This window comes from Pteropus vampyrus, unplaced genomic scaffold (assembly GCF_000151845.1).
Source record: "Pteropus vampyrus isolate Shadow unplaced genomic scaffold, Pvam_2.0 Scaffold335, whole genome shotgun sequence".
NCBI classification, from domain to species: Eukaryota; Metazoa; Chordata; class Mammalia; order Chiroptera; family Pteropodidae; genus Pteropus; species Pteropus vampyrus.
In genome coordinates this window covers 519,825-536,762 of record NW_011889116.1, presented here as the reverse complement: position 1 = coordinate 536,762, position 16,938 = coordinate 519,825, and the positions used below count along the sequence as shown (strand labels likewise).

General features: G+C 33.6%; 1 protein-coding gene and 1 pseudogene across 3 annotated transcripts in view; both read right to left on the bottom strand.

Annotated features, from left to right (window-relative positions):
- The window catches only part of TENM1 (teneurin transmembrane protein 1), a 745,224-nt gene that overhangs the window by 706,508 nt on the left and 21,778 nt on the right, over window positions 1–16,938 (bottom strand). The window lies entirely within an intron of this gene.
- On the bottom strand, window positions 11,005–11,123 carry LOC111730784 (annotated as a pseudogene).

The following is a 16,938-nucleotide window of genomic DNA, read 5'->3' as shown; positions in this document are numbered from 1 at the left end:
TAACTCAACCATAAGAAAAGATGAAATACTGCCATTTTTAACAACATGGATGGACCTTGAAATAACCATATTAAGCGAAATAAGCCAGAAAGAAAAGGATGAAAATAACATGATATCACTTATATGTGAGATATAAACCTAAAAAGCAACAAATGAACAGGACAAACACACAGAGACTCATGAAAATGGACAAAGGACTAGTTTTTACCAGAGGAGAGGGGGAAGACGGGAGGGGGGAAATAAAATAATAAAATAAAATGTTAAAAAAAGTAAAGCATTGAAACTAAAATAAATAAATAAATAAAAACTTTAAAATGAAATTAATTAATTAATTCAATAATTGGCAATGGAAATGATCCAAGGGAATTAGTCAGAATTGAAGAATACATTATCTGAGATGAAGTGTATATTAGAGAGAATTAACAGAGTGAAAGAAAAAGAGGATCGAACCACTGATAAAGACATCCAATCAGAATTACAAGAACAAGAAGCCAAGTATATCATACTAATTTGAGGAGCCTATGGGACAGAATTAAATTAAAAAAATGTCCATGTCATAGGGGTACCTGAATGAGAATAGAGAGAACAAGAAGTTGAAAAACTATTTGAAGAAATAATGATGAAAACTTCTGTAACATCATAAAGGAGATAGACATTCAATCCCAGGAAGCCAGAGTCCCAAAAAAGAGAGACTGAAAGAGTCCCACACCAAGACACATCATCATTAAAATGCCAAAGGTTAAAGACAAAGAGAGAATCTTGAAAGCAGCAAGAGAAAGGCAGTTAGTTACCTTCAAGGGAGCACCCATAAGACTGGTAGCTGATTTCTCAAAGGAATCTTTGCAGCACAGAAGAGCTTGGAACAAAATACTCAACGTGATGAAAACCCAGGATCTATAACCAGAAATATTTTATACACCAAAGCTATCATTTAGAGTGGAAGGACAGATAAAGAGCTTCCCAGACAAAAATAAGCTAAAGGAATTCATCAACACCAAGCCAGTATTATAGGAAATATGGGAAAGACTTCTTTAAGAAGAAAAAAACATGTATCAAACACAGGAATAAAGAATGGTAATAACTACATTCCTATCAACAAGTTCCTCAAATTGAAAAGAATTAAGTTCTCCAACCAAAAGATAGGATGGCTGAATGGATAAGAAACAAGACCCTTACATATGCTGTCTACAAGAGACTCACTTTAGAATAAAAGACACACAGACTAAAAGGAAGGGAATGGGAAAAGATATTGCCTTGATGGACCTAGAGGGTATTACTCTGAATGAAGTTAGGTAAAGACAAATATCACATGATTTCACATACATGTGGAATCTAAAGAACAAAGTAAACAACAACAAAAAAATGGAGACAAACTCATAATAGAGAGAATCTTGTGAGGGCTACTAGATGGTAGGAGCATTGGGGGGATGGTGCAAAATGGCAAAGTGATTAAGAAGTACAAATGGATAGTTACAAAATAGTCATGGAGATATAAGGTGTAGCATAAAGAAAATAGTCAGCAATGTAATAAATATGTAATGGGGAAGAGGTGTACGAGACTTAGTGGGGTGATCACTTTGTGAGATATATAATATATATAGTTACTATGCTGTACAACTGAGCTAATATATTATTGTATGCCAACTATAATTGAAAAAAAACTCATTGAATTGTACAATGTAAATATAAGCAACTAATTATCTATTAGATTTCAATAAAACTGAAAAAAAAAACCATATAGGAAGTGCATACAGTGCTTCTTGACACATAGGAAAATCTGCTATTTTAGCTTCATAATCACTCTGTGTCCCAACCTGCTGTTTAAATTTTTAGCAATTCTCTGTATCTGGAATGACATTAAGCCTCACCTCTTACTAGGAAATATGCTTCACAAGGGTATGGAATATGCGATTTTTTTTTTCACTATTCTCAGCTCTAAAAGTACTGCCTGGCACATAATAGATGTTTGATAAATGTATACTGAATAGATTAATTAATTATTTCAACAGATGCTAATGCCTTAATTCTTTCCCTTTAATAGATGAACTACTGCAAGTACATATATGTGTATGTTGTCAAAGTTCATAAAGCCAGTTAATACTGTACATACAACTTGATTCCTATCAAGTTCCTTCTTTAGTATTATTTCCATTGCATTATCGAAGTCTGCAAAAATTACACAACATACAACATAGACATAATCTTTCAGTTTTATAAAGAATGTAACCTTTGAGGGGAATAGCCTTTCAAAAGCAGTGTATTCCTCATACTTCTACTGAATATGACTGTTAAAGGCACTTATACTGTTCTATTGATTCTTCTAGGCTTTTCATCCTAACAAAAACTCTATTCACTGGCTTTATGAGTAATAATAACAACAATTTTGCATATATCTATCATCTTGTACTTTAAAATACTATCAAATGAACACTCACAACTATAAATTTCAATTGATTCAATTGAATCAATCCTATGAAGTAAATGGGGCTGGATCCATTTTCCTCATTTTACAAATATCGAAAATATCCAGTGACAACTGATTTACCTAAAATCACAGTACAATTAACCAAAAGATCTAGAAACAGACTACAATTCTAAAGTGGTATTTTATATACATGTGATCTATCCAAGATGTTCCCACTATAGCCACCACTATTGTATCTTACAATCCAATTTTTTCCTTCCCCTTCCTATATAAAAACTCCAATTTTTTCCTTCCCCTCCCTATATAAAAACTCAAAGATGATCTTGTTTCCAATCCCAGTTACCACATACAACTCTACTTAATATTAATTTAACAAATTTTACTGATCAAAGCCTGGTGAGTGATATAAAAATGAGGAAAACAAGGATATTCCATCAGTAAAATATTAGTTTTTAGTCTAGTTAAAATATGTGTCCTTTGTGCAATATCACTTCCACCTGTCAGAATGACTATTTTCAAAAAGACAACAAATAAACGTTGGCAAGAGTATGGAAAAAAGGGAACACTTGTGCATTGCTGGTGGGACTATAAATTCATGGAGCCAGTATGAAGGTTCCTCAAAATATTAAAAATAGAACTATTGTATTACCCAGCAATTCAACTTCTGGGTATCTATCCAAAGGAAAAAAAAAACAATAATTCAAAAAGATATATGCACCTCCATGCAGTATTATTCACAATAGCCAAAATATAGAATCAACTTAACTGTCCATTTACAGATGGATGAAGATGTAATATATATATATATATACGTATATATAATTTACATATATTATATATATAAATATTTCTCAGCCATAAAAAAGAATGAAATCTCCTCATTTGCAAAAACACAGGTGGACATAGAGTATTAAGCTAAGTGAAATAAACCAGACAGAGAAAGATAAATTCCTTATGACTTCACTTATATGTGGCATTTTAAAAACCAAACAAATGAACACACATAATGAAACAGGAAAAAAAAAACTCATAAATACAGAGAACAAATTGATGATTGACAGAGGGGACAGGGTTGGGGGGATGGGCAAAAAAAGGTGAAGGGGATTAAAAAGCACAAATTGCCAGTTATAAAATGAGTCATGTAGACATATAGCATAGGGAATAGCATCATTATCGTAATAACTGTATGGTAGCAGAAGGTTACTAGACATATTGTGGTTACAGATACTTTGTAAGGTATATAAATGTTGAATCACTATGTTGTACACCTGAAACTAATATAATATTGTATTTCAACTTTATATATATATAAAGTTGAAATTTTGCTATATAAATATAGCAAAAAAGTGTTATGCCTTAAGGGACTACATAAGGAGATTAGAGGGAAAGATGCTGGTGCTAATTGAATATAATGCTTCTCAATTCTGGAAAATATCAAAGCTTGAATAATCCAGGGTGTAGTCTGAGCACTAGACTTTTTTAAAGTTCCCATAGAGATCCTAATGTAGTCAGTGGTGAGAACCATTAGTCTAAAGGAGAGAAATCATGCTGTAGGGAAAGAGCTGAGGAAGGCAAAAGACTAATAAGATAGACTGGACTTTCTTTTCCCTTACAGTTTCATTTAATTAACTGTTCCCAATATCAATTATCTTTAAAAGGTTTTCATTGGAAAATTAGCTATCTTGAGTCCTCATCTTCAATGTTTATGTATAATTCTGGTGAGATTTGGTTTATTTCCTGAGTGCTCTGCATTGCCCATCTTTTTATTTGGGATGACAATTTTTTGCCCTTTTATTTTCAGCTACATCTTGGGTTTTGGGTCATGCACCTACATTATTTTGATTTGCTTATATTTTCATCTTAAAACATATTATTTCTCCTAAAAAAATAAAAAATAATAATAAAAAACCTCCATCTTTTTTATGTCCCACTTTTTCTACAATAGTAATTGCCAAGCTATTCCAACAGCCTTAGATGGAGAAAATTTGAGAAGCCACTCTAGTGAAAAGGAATGGTGATTTCTAAAAGAACATTTGTAGAAACCGAATCAAAATTGAGAGAGATTTTCTCCACTGAGGCAAGTGTATGATACCTCTACCGATGGAATCTAGGACTTCATTGGGAATGACTTTTATGACTTCTTTGAAAGATGAAGTTGAAGTCAAATTTGTGTCTGTCTTATAGCTATGGTAATATTTCTATACCTTCCTCTCACCTCTCTAATCTGTCCTGCATATGAAACATAGGGTTTTTATGAATTCGATTAAATTTAGTTCTAAATTCTAACTCTAAAAATCATCATCTATATATAACCCCTCAGAGACCTAGCCTTTCCCCTGGATAAGAAGCAATCCCCAAGTAGTAGACCTGACTAATAATCACAGGGTCTGGACCTCTGGTAGGCTAAAGAAAATATCTTGACCTAAGTGATGTTTCAGTTCCTGAGCCCAAAGGTGGAACAACCCCTTGGCTACTTTTCCATGAGCCTGGACAGAGGGATTCCAGAAAAGACCTCAGAGCTGTCCTTCAGACCTGAAGAAATGATCCATTACCCTTACTTCACCTTCAACCAGTCAGCTTTCACCACGACCTGGAACACCTAACCCAGTGTCTTATGATTTTACTCTATATAATCTGTAACCTACACAACATTGGGGAGTTCAGAATTTTGAGCATTAGCTTTCTGTTCTCCTGGATGGTGCCATTCATTGATAAAGTAGCCAGTTTTTCTCTACTGCAATTGTCAGTGTTTAGTGTTTGGCTCTGCTAATGCCGAGTGGACAAACACTTTCTGTTCTATAACATATATCAGCATCATATTCATCTTCTTAGAATGCTATACTTCTGTTTTGCAACTATTGATGGTCCTCCATTTCTCAATACACTGAATTCAAAGTATTTGGCCTGGTTGTTAAGGTTCTTTGAATATCTGGCCTTAACAAATTTATTTTCTATTGATCTCAAACATGTCTTCCATGTCAATCAAGCTGGTATCCCTGTTGCACTATAAAAATACCAGGTTTCTTTTTTGTCTTCCTCTGAATTACTCTCGATGTAAATAGATTTCCATTTTTTACTCTGCCTCTTTAAATTCTACCTATCTTTTAAGTTATAGGACAAATTCCAATTCCTTCATGAAGATTTCCCCAATACATTGTTCTAACTGATCTCTCTCTTTTCTGAAGTACCACCCCACAACATGGCATTTGATTAAATATATAGCCTTGTCGCTATTTTAGCTACTTTAGGCATGCCATCCCTATTGCTCAAGCTAGACTAAAGTATTTGAGGGGATTGTGTATGCCTCTTCTTTTCTATCCCCCTTTGTTTCTAAGGTTGGTGCTAGGTACTTGGTTAAGACATAATAAATAGTTGCTTACTACTAACTGATTGCTGGTGTTGTCTAGTAGTCTGGGTCTATATACACCGTCAGTTATGTCAACAGAAGCTGTGAAATTTCTGCCAGAGAATACGTCTGCATAAAAATAAGCCTCTGACATAAATTGTGATAACGGTCCCTAAGGAATCCACCTGTAGAAAAGAGACCTCAGGCTTATTATTTGGTGCTCTATGAGGCTCTTATGCCAGGTTTTCCACTGTCATAATACAACGAAGCCATGTACTAATGTGATTTGAGACTCTTAAATAATTCACTATAAATCTCTACCTACTTAGTTTTCTGACATGGCTTTAGCATTCTAATTTTCAATAGTCTATGCCATAGAATGATAATGAACTACAAATATGTGGGACAACTGGACATGCTCTAGAAGTCAAAAATTTACCATTTTAAAGGAACACTTTATTTTCTGTTAAAACACTATTTTCAGTGTAAACATTCTACTTTATTATGTATGAGCAAAAAAAAGTTAATGGTTTCACTGAAAAATCCATTCAGAAGGTAAAGAATTTAATTTAAATATCTACAACTATGAATCCTTCTATTTGAACACAGCTTCTTTTTTGTACTCTTTTCCTCACTTAACTTACTGTATTTACCTATACTGTAACTTCTGATTTTCAGACTTTGCCCTACTCTCCAAGTTTCTTTCTGTTTCTGTCTCTCTGTCTGCCTCTCTCCCTCTACACTGCTTTCTATCTTTCTCTTTCTCTCACATGCACACATATCCACGCACAAAAACTCTTTCTCTCACACACACACACTTCACCCACCTCCCTAGCTAGACAGCAACCCGTGGTCATACATCTGATACTACAAGAATGTATATTTTTAAAGCTTATATTTTCTTGGTCATTTATTCTTCTATTCATTTCACATTGACACAGAGTAAAAATTCAACAGATAGCAGCAGTTATTATTATCATCATATAACTCTATCAGAAGACGAACTTGTTTTCTGCACTATGCGGTGCCTATTGAAGTCCTTGAGAGCCCTCTGAGAAATGCTTTTGCACTCACATCATTCACTCATCTAAGGCTCCCACTAAAGATGCCTACCTCCTTCCCACTGTGATAACACATTTATTCTATGCCCCATCTTATGTAAACAATTCATACTCACGTCATACTTATCCATCTGATGCCTTCAAAATCACCTAAGTCTTTTATTTGTGTGAATTTTGTCTCCCTCAGTCCATCTTAAGTTCCAGGTCACTTAATTCCTCAAGTATTAGAATGGTATGCTTGCTTCCTTTGCATCTTATCATGAGATCACCATAGAGTCCCGTAATCTGTTGGGGCTCATTAAATGTTATGTTGAGAGCCAAACAAATACCTGAAAGTATTCTTTTAAAGCTAACTCTCAAATACCTATGAAATGCCCATGGGAGTCAAACAGAATAACAGGTAAGAGTGAGCAGCAGAGCATATTAAAAATGACCTGAGTCTGTGATACAATTTCCTTTGAACTGGATTTTTCCTTAAGCTTATGACATGTGGTAATTCTCTCAGCTGCTTTAATGATGTAGATGTTAAACAACGTGGGGACATCAAATAGTCCTTTAGAGTTATGAGAAGTACATACTATGAATAGAAATGTGAGAAGATGAAACCCAAGCATGTGGTGACTGGCAGTCCCGGTAGTAGATATCTTGACTGAGGACAGACCCCAAGATGTATTGGAAAATGCAAAAATGGAGAAACACAAAGCTATCACGGAAGGCTTCAAAACTCAGTCCAAATCAAAGACAGCTGCAGACTTTCGTGGAGACTTTTTAAAGGAAAACGTTAAGTTTGTCTAAATTGTAAATAGAATCTGTCTGAAGACATATTATCCATTTAAAAAAAAATCAACTCAAAATACAAAAGCAAAAAAAAAAAAATCAACAATGACACCAATAATGTTGCAATAGAATCTAAGGCTGATAGCCAAACCATTTTTTAAAGTAATGTTAGCCAGGAAAGAAGATGATGAGTTGTAAGAATTTACCACCTGGAAAAGGGAATTACCTGGGGAGTGACAGCTGCCATAGGAAAAGGAGAACAAACACACCTGCTGTCAGGCACACCTGTTCTTTTCAGGGAGAGGAACCAAGAGTCTGAAACAGCAGAAAATGCCCAAGAGTGGAACAGGATTCCACTTGCTACCCTTAAATGTTGTCCCTGATTCCTCTGGAGTTTTTTCCTTGGCAGGAATGTTGGTAAAGTAGCCACATAAGATTTCATGCAAGTCTCTCAAATTTCACAGTCTCTCAAGTTGATTTTGTGGCAGATGGAAGGAAACATCTTAAATACCTGAGCAGAGGAGAAAAGCAAATATTTTCTATGGCTTATGCTGGATCAAGAAGATAAATTATTATGTGCTACATTAAAATATTACTTAAAGGTACTGGATCTCAGGTGACAAGTGTATAACTGAGACTCATAGAGTAGATAGAGGTGGGTGGGAGAGAAGATACCATCACCATGTCTCACCTCCCCTATAAATACACTTGCCAAAAGGACCTTCATCACTGCAGGAAGGGTTTGCCTATTAAGTATACATGGTTACTTGTGAACATGTCATAATTTCTGGTTCCACAAAGCTACTACTTGGTCATTGATGCTAACAAAAGTCCAATTCTGAACTTCTACAGTAATCCGGAGAATACTGCAGCCCCATGAAAATAAATCGCACCAAAAAGGCAGGGTAGCTCTGTAACAGATTATCTATACTAGCTTTATAAACATTCACAATGCCCTACAGGAAAGCCTGCTGCAAGCAGCTAAGCCAAACTAGAGTTCGGTATCAGTGGCAATATTTTATCCTGCTTCATAAAAAAAAAAAAATAGATAGATAGATAGATAGATAGATAGATAGATAGATAGATAGATAGATGATGGATAGACAGACAGAAAGATATGGAACTAATTAAGTCTGAGGAAATAGAAGGGAATTTAAAAGTAACTCATCTACAGCCCAAAAATGGACTAAAAAATCCAATATTTCTGAGCACATATTAGGTATTCTTTGTTGAGTATTGTAAGGAATTCAAGATACCTCTATATCCATTTCATTGGAGAGACAAGCTTTACAACCAACGCTTAAGCCAGTAAATAGTGAACAGCAAGACTGTGAATGCCAAACAGTAAAAGCCAGAGGAGCTCACAGAAGGCAGTGAGCAAAATATGTGGAAGTTGGGATAAAAACTTTATCAGAGAGGAGAGACTTAGGCCTTGAGGAAGAGATAGGACTTGTAAATGCAAGAAAGAATTCCAGAAAGAATATTTGTAACTAAAATTCAAAGGAAATATGAGACTCCAAATATGACCTTAAGCATGAATCACAGTTACCATGTTTACCCTGAGTATAAGAATAAGTGTAGATATTCTTATTAATATGAAAATTAAAGCCCCTAGAGATTAAAGGGAAATAAGTCACCACAATTCATGCAGATTTTTTTCTAAACTTGCATATAATGCAAACAGAAAAATAAATTTGATTTTTTTTATTTTAATTAAATTTCAGGCATCTCTGTATATTTTGGTTTAAAATCACAATCAATGATAAAATAATAATAATACAAAAAAAACAAGAGGGGCCTCTAAATGTGTTGTACAATAAAATCACTATACTTGGTGAATTCACGTTCAAATCAATCATGAATTTTATTTAAAAATAACCTCAGGAGAGTTCTGGTCAAGTTGACAGAATAAGCAAATGTTGTACTTGCCCCCTTCCATGACTACATTAAAATTACAATGAAAATATAGAAAAATCTACCTGGAGAACCATCCAAAGACTACATGAACAGAAGTCCTATAACTCATATGACTCAACACCAAGAAAATAATTCAATTAAAAAATGGGCAGAGGACATAAATAAACATTTGTCCAAAGAGGACATATAGATAGCCAATAGACATGTGAAAGGATGCTCAAGGTCACTAATCATCAGAGAAATGGAAATTTAAAGCAAAATAAGATATCATTTCACCTGTCAGAATGGCTATCATCAGTAAATCAAGAAAGAACAAGTGTTGGAGAGGATGTGGAGAAAAGGGAACCTTTGTACAGTGTTGGTCGGATTGCAAACTGGTACAGCCACCATGGAAAACAGTTTGGAGATTCCTCTAAAAATTAAAAATAGAACTACCTATGACCCAGTGATTGCACTTCTGGGTATTTAACCAAAGAAAACCAAAACACTAATTCAAAAAGATATATGCACCCCTATGTTCACAGCAATGTTATTTACAATAGCTAAGATATGGAAGCAACCTAAATTCCCATCAATAGATGATTAGATAAAGTAGTGGTACATATATACAATGGAATATTACTCAGCTGTAAAAGAAAATCTTACCATTTGCAACGAAATGGATGAACCTAGATACTATTATGCTGAGCAAAATAAGTCAAAAAAGATAAATACCATATGATTTCACTTATATGAGGAATCTAAATAACAAAAATAAATGAACAAACAAAAAGGAAACAGACTCATAGATACAGAGAATAAACTGGTGATTGCCAGATGGGAGTGGTGTTGCGGGACTGGATGCAAAAGGTGAAGAAGGGATTAAAAAGTACAAATTGGTAGTTACAAAATAGTCACAGGGGTGTGAAGTACAGCATAAGGAATATAGTCAATAATATTGTAATAACTATGTATAGTGTCAGACAAGTACCAGACTAATCTGGGGATCACTTAATAAATTATATAAATGTCTAATCACTATGCAATACATCTGAAACTAATAAAAATAATATGAAATATCAACTGTAATTAAAAAATCAAAAAGGGTGGAAGGTGAAGGGGAATAGAGGTTCAAATTTCCAAGTATAAAACAAGTCATGGGGATGTGGTGTACAGCATAGGGAATATGATTGATAATATTGCGTTAGCATTATATGGTGTCAGATGGTTGCTGGACTTATCACAGTGATCACCTCTTTAGGTATATAAATATTGAATGACTATGATATACATCTAAAACTAATACAATATTGTATGTTAGCTATATTTTAATAAAAATCTTTTTAAAAATGCAATAACAAATAACCTTGGGAGTAATCTTATAATTCCTTTTTTTTTTTCTTTTTTTCTTTTTTTTTTTTTAGGTGAGGCAACCCTTGGTTGACCTCACAGATTGCAAGGACATTGTCAGTTTATAATCCATTATTTTTTACTTTTTACGCCTACAGCACCTGGTCTTCCTAGGTAGTCTCTCATTCAAGTACTAACCATGCCCGACCCTGCTTAGCTTCCAAGATCAGACTGGATTGGGTTCGTTCAGGGTAGCATGGCCGTAGACTTGGGAGTAATCTTAAAACCAAATCTTCCATATCTATAGTTCCAACTCTTGATTATCCATGTCGTAGTAATAGAGAAAATTAACCTCCAGTTTTCATGGAGTCCTCCTCCCACATTTTTATCCTGAGGGCAGGAGTATTAACCACTTTGTATTTCACCTTCCTTTCCAGCTGCTCATACTCTTATGATCGTATAAATGGGCAGCAAAAAGGCTAGCAGACAGAGAAAGGCACACATATTCCAACAACTGAGAAAGCCCTCTTTCAACCACTCGAAGTTGTGAGCATTTGATTCATGAGTCAAATACAACATGTCCATGATGCCAAAGAGGATAAATAAATCAAAAGACTCTTAATTTTTTGAGGAATCTCCATAGTGGCTGTACCATTCAGGGTGATCAGAACAATCTTGAGTGATTTTTTAACTTATAGATAATATTTAATTCAGTATTTCAAAGAGTACTTTAAAAGAAGGTTTAAATAATATTTCCTGTTAATTTAAAAAAGATGTTTAAAATCACATTAACGTTTTACAGATTCAGAATTTCTTAAAGTTCCAACAGTCTTTCGTAGAAATTTACTGTCAGTGAAAAATGCATGGAAAACAACTTGACTGTAAAATTAAAATTTGGAGAAGAAAAACTTAAGCTATTTAAAATAAACCCCCAAAAAGCATTTTAAAGGCATGTGTTTACATTCCAATAATTGATAATTATTCTTATCTGTTCATTAAAACTGATGCCAAAGAATCTGTATTTGGCCTCATTTTATTTACTCAGTTTAAGTTTCTCTCCATTTTAAAGTCACTTTGGCACATTTTACTCCAAAATTTTTATATAGCTACATAATACTTTGTATATCATTTTGCACAATATATTTTCCACAGAAATGTTTTCACATGTCATCTCATACTATTTCACTATAAAAAAAAGAATACTTGCAAATGGTAAACATTTCCAAAAGTGTAAAAAATTTATAGGATGAAAAGTGATACTTTCTTCTACCCCTCCTCCTAAGTGATACTCCCAGAGGTAACAATTAAGAATATTCGTGTATCTTTTATGCATATGCATGCATATATGTGTGTGTATGTGTGTATGTCTTTGTATATGTAAATCAAAGCATAAATGTGTGCATTTGTGTATATATGTGTACATTTTAAAAGAAATTTGAAAGCTTTTAATATAAACTATTCTATATTTTGTTTATTTTGTTTAAATGACAATATAATATCTCTCTACATCCTTTTGAATGGCTGCATAGTATTCCATTATAGAATTGATTTTTTAGCCAGTCTCAAATGATATAGATTAAAGGTGTTTCCATTCTTCTGATGGGGCTCAGATATTACAATAATCATCCTCCAAAGAGATTGTATGGATTTCCATTACACACGAGTGCCTCATTCTCTGTATTTTAGAGTAATAAAACTGCATCCTTAATAATATATTCAAACATTCAGATAAGCTTCTTCTTGACTACTCTAAATTAGTTAAGACCTACTATACGATTCTTTCCTTTGATTTTGAAGACACTGCTGTTACTGTTGTGGCATAATTTGCCCTATTTAATAAAGTTTTCAGCTCATTTACTATATTTGACATTACAAGGAAGAGAAGGAAGGGGAAATGTTTGTGGCGTCTGCTTTCATATTCTTTTTGCTTACTACTTATATGATTTGTGAGGAGTTTTCCTAGTGTGTACACTAGAAACAACTGACAGAACAGGTAGGAACAAAGAGTTAGTCTAGCAAAGGATAGGAGTAGAAACAAAGGGTTATGAGACAACCAAATAAACTTTAACTATGAAGAGCCAACTCTTTCATCCTCCTCCAACCCCCACCAAATATTAGTATGTTCAGTGGAAGAAAATAGAGCCTTAAAAATGATTTAGAAGTTAAAGTGAACATGACCCCAACTTTTCTTTTGAATGAGTATACATTCGATGCCACCTTATAATGTTAAACAAGCTATTTGATTGCAGATATCACTTATTGAAGGATTGCCTCACATCATTCCACTGTGAATTAAGGGAGGAAGTGAGCAGAATCGGGGTGCAATAAAATCTCGATGGGAATAAAATACTCTCATAATAGGTGGGCAATTTTGAGGATTAAATTAATGTTTTGGGGGCACCATTTAGACTGCATTCATTGTATACTTAGAATATGTGAAAGAAAAAAAAGTAATAGTGGAATTCATTATCTGGAGAGGTCACTCCTCTCTGTGTCTACTTTCCCATCTGTATAACCAGGTGACTATACTAGATGATTTCTAAGAGCTCTTTTACTTCTATGATTCTGATATTATGGACATATTCAATAGTCATATTGTGTAACCACAAAAAATTCTGTGGTCAAATATCTCTGATGAATACAGATGCAAGAATCCTAAACAAAATACAAGCAAATCAAATACAACAATACATTAAAAATGTTATATATCACAATCAAGTGGGGTTAATTCCAAAGGCACAAGAATAGTTCAATGTACACAAATTGATCAGTGTGATACACCACATAAACCTAATAAAGCATAAAAATTATATGATCATATCAATAGATGCTGAAAAAGTGTTTTACAAGATACAACATACATTTATGATTAAAACACTTAATAAAATGGGTATAGAAGGAAAGTGCCTCAGCATAATAAAGGCCATGTACAACAAACCCTCAGCTAATACCATACTTGATGAAAAACCGAAAGCTTTATCTCTAAGCTCAGGAACAAGACAAAGATGCCTTCTCTTACTGTTCTTATTCAACATAGTATTGGAAGTCTTAGTTGAAGCAATTAGGCAAGAGAAAGAAATAAATGGCATGCAAATTGGGAATGAAGAAATCAAAATATCACTTTTTGTGAATGATGTGGTTCTTTATATAAACAACCCTAAAATCTTCACACACGCACACATACACACACACACACACACACACCTGTTAGAAACAATAAACAAATACAGTAAAGTTGCAGGAAACAAAATCAATGTTCAAAATCCATTGTGTTCCTAAATACTAAGTGCAATTTAAGAAAAAAAATGAAAAAAATATTTCTTTTGCAATTGCAACCAAAAGAATAAAATAACTAGGAACAAACTTAATAAAAGATGTGAAGTACCTATACACTGAAAAGTACAAGACATTATTAAAAATAAATTGAAAAAGACACAAAAATTGGAAAGATATTCCATGTTCATGGACTGAAAGAATCAACATTAGTTAAAATGGTCATATTATCCAAAGCAATATACAGATTTAATGCAATCTCCATCAGAATCACAATGGTATTTTTTAACCCTTTTCCCATTGAGAAAAAAGAAAAGTGCAGCTCACTACTAGTGTTAATTTAATATCACGTATAAGAATGCTGTTTTCTAGGACTTATCATTTTCAGCAATCGAGAATTACTATATTTTGTGCATGGAAATACCACTACTAAAACCAGAATGCTATAAATAGTATGATGTCATTTGTTTCCAAAGACAATCAATATACTAGAGATATGCAAAAATAATAATAAAAGCAAAATACTTCATTAAAAACTTTTGGGGTAAGAATAGGACTATAATCCATTAGTTAATTCAGGGTAAATACTGCAGTCTAAACTGCCACCAGAAAGTATTCTCAGGGCAAATGGGAATTGGGTTAAAGACATCAAACAATAAACAAATCATCAGATTTATATGGAACCACAAAAGACCCTGAATAGCCAAAGCGATCCTGAGAAAAAAGCACAAGGCTGGAGGTATCACTCTGCCCGACTTAATATTACACTACAAAGTGACAATAATCAAAACCACATGATATTGGCAGAAAAACAGACACACAGACCACGGGAACAGAATTGAGAGCCTGGAAAAAGACCCCATATAATATGGGCAAATAATTTTTGACAAAGGAGCCATAAATATACAATGGAGAAAAGAAAGCTTCTTTAATAAATAGTGCTGAGAAAATTGGAAAGCCACATACAAAAGAATGATACTAGACTTTTATTTGTCATCATACACCAAAATAAACTCAAAATGGAGCAAAGACCTAAATATAATACCTGAAAAAAATAAAATGCATAGTAGAAAATATAGGTACTACAATTTTAGACCTTGATCTTAGACAGAATTTTATGAATTTGACCGCAAAGACAAGGTATGTAAAAGCAAAAATAAATTAATGGGGCTATATCAAACTGAACAGCTTCTGCACAGCAAAAGAAACCATCAACAAAGCAAAGAGGCAACCAACCGAATGGGGCAAGATATTTTCAAACATCACCTCCAATAAGAGGCTAATATCCAAAATATAGAAATAATTAATACAACTCAACAACAAAAATCAAACAATCCGATTAAAAAATGGGTAGAGGGCTTAAACAGACATTTCTCCAAAGAAGATATACAAACAGCCAACAGTTATATGAAAAAATGCTCAATTTCACTAGCTAATAAGAAAATGCAAATCAAAACCACAGTGAGATACCACCTCACACTTGTTAGAATGGCTATTATCAACAAGAAAAGTAATAAATGTTGGAGAAGTTATGGAGAAAAATGAATCCTCATACACTGCTGGTGGGAATATAAATTGGTACAGCCACTAAGAAAAACAGTATGGAGGTTCCTCAAAAAATTAAGAATAGAAATATCATATGAGACAGCAACCCCTCTTCTGACTATCCACCCCAAAAATTTGAAAACATTTTTCTGTAAAGATATATGCACCTCAGCGTTCATTGCAGCATTATTCACGATGGCCAGGACATGGTAACAATCAAAGTGCCCTTTGATAGATGGTTAGATAAAAAAGATGTGGCACATACTTACAATAGCATATTACTCAGCCATAAGAAAAGATGAAATACTGCCATTGACAACAACATGGATACATCTTGAGATTACCATGCCAAGCAAAATAAGTCTGACAGAAATAGTTGAGAAACATAGGATTTCACTAATATGTGGGATATAAAACTGAAAGCAACACATGAACAAGTCAAACAAATAAAAACTGATAGACACAGATAATAGTTTAGTTTAGCGGTTACCAGAAGGAAAGCAGAGAGGGGGGAGATAGAAAGGGTAAAGAGGGTCAAATATATGGTGACAGAAGGATGGTGAACACACAATACAATATACAGATGATGCATTATAGAGTTGTACACTCAAAACATATAATTTTATTAACCAATGTTTATTAACTAATTTAAAACATTAAAAATAAAAATGTTAAATAAATCTGTGGTCAGAAAAATATTAAAATGTTCCATTGCAAACTTGTCTGAAGTATGTTATTGATACACTTTTTTCTAATAAAGATAATCGGAGACGCCATTTGTTCCTCTGTGTCTGGATAAATTTTAGTTTTAAACTTAATTTAGACATCTTATCTTCCAGGAATCCATCCATGAACCTTCTAATCCTCTATCTGAGTTAGATGTTCCTCCTAATGTTATCACACTGGGCTTTAAATTACCCATGTTTTCTCAGTCTACTCATTAGATTACAATAAACTCGTACTGGCAGTGACTATGACTTTGTATTTCAAGTGCTTAGCACAGTACTTGCCACATGGTGGACTCAACAAATGTTTGCTGAATTAATAGAAACATGATAGTCAAACCATTCTTGTTCATTGTTTTTATAACAGAACCTTCTGAACTAGTAAATGAAACTATGTATTTGTATTCTTAGATATTTAATGGGTATCTCAAAATGAAAATGTTTAAAACAAAATGCTTGACTTATAGCCTGAAACCCATTTGTTTCTGTCTTCCTCTCATTAGTTTCTCTAAGGAAAGACCTGACTCTTTCTTGACTCTT